The sequence below is a fragment of the Rhododendron vialii genome, chromosome 1a (genome assembly GCF_030253575.1).
Source record: "Rhododendron vialii isolate Sample 1 chromosome 1a, ASM3025357v1".
In the NCBI taxonomy this organism is placed as follows: Eukaryota; Viridiplantae; Streptophyta; class Magnoliopsida; order Ericales; family Ericaceae; genus Rhododendron; species Rhododendron vialii.
In genome coordinates this window covers 20572603-20578602 of record NC_080557.1, presented here as the reverse complement: position 1 = coordinate 20578602, position 6000 = coordinate 20572603, and the positions used below count along the sequence as shown (strand labels likewise).

Genomic DNA, 6000 nt, shown 5'->3' with positions numbered 1-6000 from the left:
TCAATAAACCCCTCATTTTTGAGTTTGAAATTGTCTTCTTATAAAATAAGAGCTGTTTTTGAGTTCTGGAACCCACCCTGAGTCTTTTACTTTTGGTTTCATTGTATCATTGAATATGTTGATTGTGTATTCATAGTTTTGTATTTTTTATATATTTTTTCTCAACACCTCATTTCACTTTTCTAAATATGCTATTTTGATCCATGTTTTGGAGGAAAAACATAAAAAAGTATTAGATATGTGATTAAAGAAAGAGAGACTTACCATTGAAGATGGCATACTCTAATGAAGCTTTTGGCCCAAATATATGGGTAAAAGCAATGTTCTAAATAGTGGTCAAATCGGCCGCCTAGGCATTTGGCAACACCTTACCGCCACGCCTATACCCCTAGGCGTTTGAAATGGCGGTCTGGGATGCTTGGCGGAGTTTGGCGGGCACCTTGGCGGCTTTGGCGGGACTAAATTGAAGGAATTGAAATAAAATGGGTTAATACGTAATTTTACAAAAGCATATTTACGTATACTACAATTACATATTAGCCCACAAACCCAATTCATCGTCTTCCAAGTTCACAGCAATAGAAGCCCTAGCCCCTCCCAAACCCAGTTCACTCCAGGCGAGAATTGGTGTCCGATCGTCATCGCCGACTCGCCGGTGTGTCTCTCTCTTCTCTCTTGCTCTCGCGTCCCTCTTCTCTCTCTCTCTCACGTCTCTTTTCTATCTCTCTTCTCTCTCTCGCGTCTGCCTCTACTCCCTCGTCTCTCTCAATATGCGCGTTTCTCACAGAGCCATAGACTCACAGGGTCACTTGGAAGTTGGAACCCCATTTAAATAACTAGTCTACTGTGTCTTAAAAAAACTTGGAATAGAAAATGGAAGATTGAAAATGGTGTCGGTGGCCTTACAATACTGCACAAAAGATTTATAATAATTTAAAAAAAAAACCAACTGCTTGTCTAGCACTAAGCGTCATTTAGAACACTAAGTAAAAGAATGAGTCAGGGTTGGAGATGCATTTAAGCCTCATTCAGACATCAAGAAAGGATTAAAAATTTAACTTTCCACTTGTTTTATAATGTTTAGTTACTAGAAAAATATTGGGACCCAAAAAATAAAATTTTCAAATAAGATTCTCTTTCCCTTAAAAATAAATCTTCAAAAGATAAAGAATTTTAGCATCATAGTAAAATTTTCTCCTCCCTTCATTCTCAATTTGGCGCCTACATTCTCCCTTTCTCTCTTTATTTCCCTTTGTTTCCTTCTTTTTTTTTTTTTTAAGATGAACAACCAAAAATTGATTTTCTTGCATAATTCTTTTGTTAAATCAACACTCAAAAGAAAGTAAATTTACTTTTTCTTCACTTCACTTTGATTTGCAAGCAATGCTATGTGACTATCTCCCATGACTATATTTTGGTATAATATGATGTGTCATCACTGCATTAATAGATTACATGACTAGAGAATCAACACAATGGTAACATATTACATGGGATCCAAAATGTAGCCATGAGAGATAGTGTAACGCCCCTAATTTTGGGAACGTTAAATAGACGATTTTATTGAAAACTAAATAGAGTCTAGCTCATTATTATACCATAACTTTCACAAGAGTACTTTTATTCAACAAAAGGAGGGGGAACTAGGGTTCCTATCTACTGCTCCGCCTGCTCTTCCATCCTACCCAGCTTCTCGGCTCCGAAAGCCTCCAAGGTGTACAGCTCACCCTGTTTGTCTACAAAGTCTGACACATTATACCAGCGCCGCCCCCAGTATAATATGTCAGGGTCACCAAAAAGTAACACCATGAGCTACAGGAGCTCAATAGAATAATCCATACCCACTAAGCCTTAATTTACAAACATTAGATCATAATATTAATGGTTTCCACATAGCACATGTATATCTAACAAAAATAGTTAACAATGATATATCCACATTCACTATTCAACTATCGTTGGTGTCCATGATTTCTGAGTTTCTCCTATGCGTCATTTCGTAGACCGTGTCACTGGTTTCACCTTCCGTTTACCAAATCAACATTTTCAAAATCCGTTTTACACACCCAACCTCGGTTCCGCCGCGCCGGTCTCCTGAGTATCCTCACAATGGTTCCGCCGTACCGAGTTCTCATTGGCACACAAAATTTTGCATTGGCTCATCTCCGCGGATAACCAAGCCACGCACCCAACCTCGGTTCCACTACGCCGTTCTCCCGAGTATCCTCACAATGGTTCCGCCGCGCCGGGTTCCCATTGGCACACACACATACACATATACACACAATGGGCTATCATGCCCAGCCACATTGTGGTTTCCAAAATCTTTCTCTTTTTCAAATCACATCTTTCCATTAACCACACTCTAGGTGTCATGTTTTTACTTTTTCAACTTCGGTGTCTCGTTTTCATGTAACGACTCCGTGGTAGAACTTTTCACATACGTAATCATGAATCATTCATTGTAATCTTGAAACTAAACTAGCAAAATCATCCAACTCTATATTACTAATCATGCTCAATCACCACTTAAAGCATAACGCCACATGTACGGACGCCTTTGGAGTGAAAATCACTTATGCTTTTATCACACAATAGGTAATACGAACAATTCATGTATACATGCTCATAACCATCCTAAAGATTAAAATACGAATACTTCTAACCAAACGTTAAATTCGTATCTTTCAAGTCCGTTCTTTCTTCCTTTGTGCGAAGTTCAAAACAACATATGTTTATTGAAGTAAAGGCCGATTATTCAACATGCTCATATATCCTTTAGCAAAATAAGTATACTAGGTATCTTTCTTCATGCTTTTCAAATTATACAAAAGATATACAAACTTCGATTATACTTAGGGTAGAGAGTAGAAATATTCTACATATACTTAGAGATAGGGGATAAGAACATTCTACCGTTCTTCCTTAGTGGTAGGGCGGCTACGGAAAGTGAGTTGGCTATCAAACTGAGTAACTTCCTACGGTAAGCTTCTGGTAGTTTCGAAAGAGAAAGGTTTCTCTTGAAACTAGATCTTGACTAAGCTACTAAACTTTTTGGATCGAAAGGGTGGTCAAGTGGCGGCCTAGGATGAGTTTCTTGAAGAGCTTAGGGAGAACTCAAGAACAACTCAAGAACAAGAAAAACAAAGAACAAACTCAAGAATTCTAGAGAAAGAAGTTGAAAGGCTTGAAGGTGTGAGTTGAATGGTGAGAATGAGGTGCTATTTATAGCAAAGTTTTGGCTCCCTCTCTCCCATCTTGGCAGGCCCCCCCTCTCCCATTACTCTCATTTTTTTGTTCCATTGAGTAGTCAAATCACATCTTTAGGCATGCCAAGTATTGTCACTTCCATTTTAGGCCGTAACTTAGGTAATCATGAAGGGTTTTTGGCTTGTCTTGTCCTAAGAATGCTTGCTTGCAAGAAAAAACAAAATGATTGGGCTAGATTATGCTTAGGAAGACTAGAAATGGATTGCAAAGTTGTACTTAGGTTTGAGTGTGAAGTTGGCTAAAAGAAGTGACTTGATTGAGTGACCAAACACAAGCGCGCACACACGCGCGCGCGCGCTCTCTCTCTCTCTCTCTCTCTCTCTCTCTCTCTCTCTCTCTCTCTTGTACTAGGTGTATACATATATATATATATATATATATATATGGGTGTACTAAAGTACTAAGTAGTCCTATTAGGTCTATGGAAGAGGAGATGATGAGTGGTAAGGCTTTTAATGACAAGAACATTGTCTCTTGGGTAATATTTTCCTAGAAAGTGCATATATGTACATATAGACATATATAGGCATGCTTATAATAGGCTATGAGGTGTATATACCTATATATAAACACATATATATACTTAGAGAATCTAGGAAAGTTACTTTGGTGAGCAATTTAGGTTTAAGGCTATTAGTCTTAGGGCTACATGCATGACAAGGCTCAGTTTGCTTCTTTCGGAAGCAAAATGATGGCTTCCTATGGTCCATGATTTGTCTTGTTAAATCACATATTGATTGACAAATTCTAATGTCCATTATTCAAGGGATAAAAAATTTTCTAACAATTATTGTCCAATGCGTAAAGAAATAAAGAAGATAAGTATGGTCTTGAATGACCTAACATGAAGTATAGTGATTACCTCTAATCGTCTAATGGTTCAATTAGGGTTGGGAGGGATTCACAAGGCTCAAAGATGGTCAAAAAGGCCCATCTAGGGTTAGAAAATTGTAACTAGGTGAATTGGTAGTTTGGTTCCTCCAACTAATCGGTTGGGAACTAATCCTATTTGCCATGTAGGATTTTTAGTCAATAAATATAATTTTAAAGGGCTTAAATCTAATTATGACAGATTATAGAAATTAAAAAGGAATTTTTTAAAAAGAAATTCCAATATAAAATGAAATTTTTATTTATTGAAATTCTGAGTCGTTACAGATGGTCATCAAAAAATTAGTGTTAATTAACTTTTGTGGTAGTGACTTTCCTGCATAATATTCCTGACAAGAACCGAAGACCAGAAGAGAAGTTAGTATATGGGTTGTTTGGCTACATAAGCCAAGTGGCTTTTTTTTTTTGTCCTTATTCAATTTTTTTCTCATTTGTTAGTTTTTCATCAACTTTTTGGGAATTATTGCTTCGTGATGATAAGGGGAATCTAAAAGTAAAAAATTACGATTGAAACCTAATTTTTTTGAATAAAAATAAAAATAAGCCAATTTTTTCGTCTTTATTAAAAAAATTGGATTTCGATTGTAATTTTTTACTTTTTAGGTTACTCTCGTCATGACGAAGCAATAATCCCAAAAAATTGACAAAAAACTAATAAATGTGAAAAAAATTTGAACAACGACAAAAAAAAAAGCAACTTGGCTTATTTAGCCAATAGCTTGTAAGTACTCCATGAGGATAGGAAGGGTTTATGTTGTTAAATTGGAAGCTAAGGGCCCGTTTGGATGCGAGGAAAGAATTGGGGGTATTAAGTACTCCACAAGGATAGGAAGGGTTTATGTTGTTAAATTGGAAGCTGGGCCCGTTTGGATGCGGAAAAATAATTGAGGATATTAATTAATAAGGGAGATAAGATAGTATGGTGTATTAGTTAATAAATGATGGCCCATAAGATTGTAGGAGGTATTAAATAGTGATTTGTTTGGATGAGGTATTAGAAAAGAGGGATTAAATAATATTTGGTTTGGATAAGGGATAAATTGGGTGTATAAGAAAGGGTAGAAGATGTAAAAAGTTGTCAAATGACCATTTTGCCCTTGTGTAGTGTTAAGTTAGATTATTCATTATGATAAATATAAAATTGTAAAAATTAATTACTTTTTCATAATTAGGCAATAATAATTTAATTCAATAATAAATTAATTAATTTAATAAGTAAAAACACTTAAAATTCATTTTTTAAAGTTTTTTTTTAATAATTTCGTATGTTTTTAAGTGTGGATGGATGGGGTTGTATGGAACACATGAGCACAGGATTGTAGCACCCCAAAACTATGTCGTTTTGGGTTGGAAGGGATTGTGAAAAAAAAAGCTACAAGGCTTTGCAGCTTGGTTTGGGGAAAGTTGAGCAAAAATAAATAAATGTTCCAAATTTCAATTCGTTTGAATCGGTGAGAAGATTTTATTTTTTGATCATTTAATTCTAAAAGGTCATAATTAAATTTTGACTGTAGGGCTCTCGTTGATTAGCTCTAAGAAAATTGTAAAACCAAATATCTCTTAGGGCTAACTAACGAGAGCCTTGGAGCTAAAAATTAATTATGACCCTATAGAATAAATGATCAGAGAAATAGAATCTTCGTATCGGTTCGAACGGATTGAAAATTAGAACACTTAATTTTTTAACAATATTTACATTGAAAAATTAATATATAAATTGTCTAAAGAGATTGAAAAATTAAGTGTTCCAATTTTCAATCAGCTGAAAATCAGTGTAAAGATACTATTTCTCTGATCATTTTATTCTAAAAAATTATAATTAATTTTTGGCTTTAGGGC

The 6000-nt window shown here is 35.4% G+C and overlaps 1 protein-coding gene across 1 annotated transcript in view; it reads left to right on the top strand.

The window, feature by feature from the left end:
- Positions 1 to 552: 552 nt before the first annotated feature.
- Positions 553 to 6000, top strand: part of LOC131325260 (phenylalanine--tRNA ligase beta subunit, cytoplasmic-like) — a 51402-nt gene continuing 45954 nt past the window's right edge. The window contains exon 1 of the mRNA XM_058357430.1: positions 553 to 655. The gene's annotated coding sequence lies outside the window, so the exon portion shown is untranslated. The remainder of the gene's footprint in view (positions 656 to 6000) is intronic.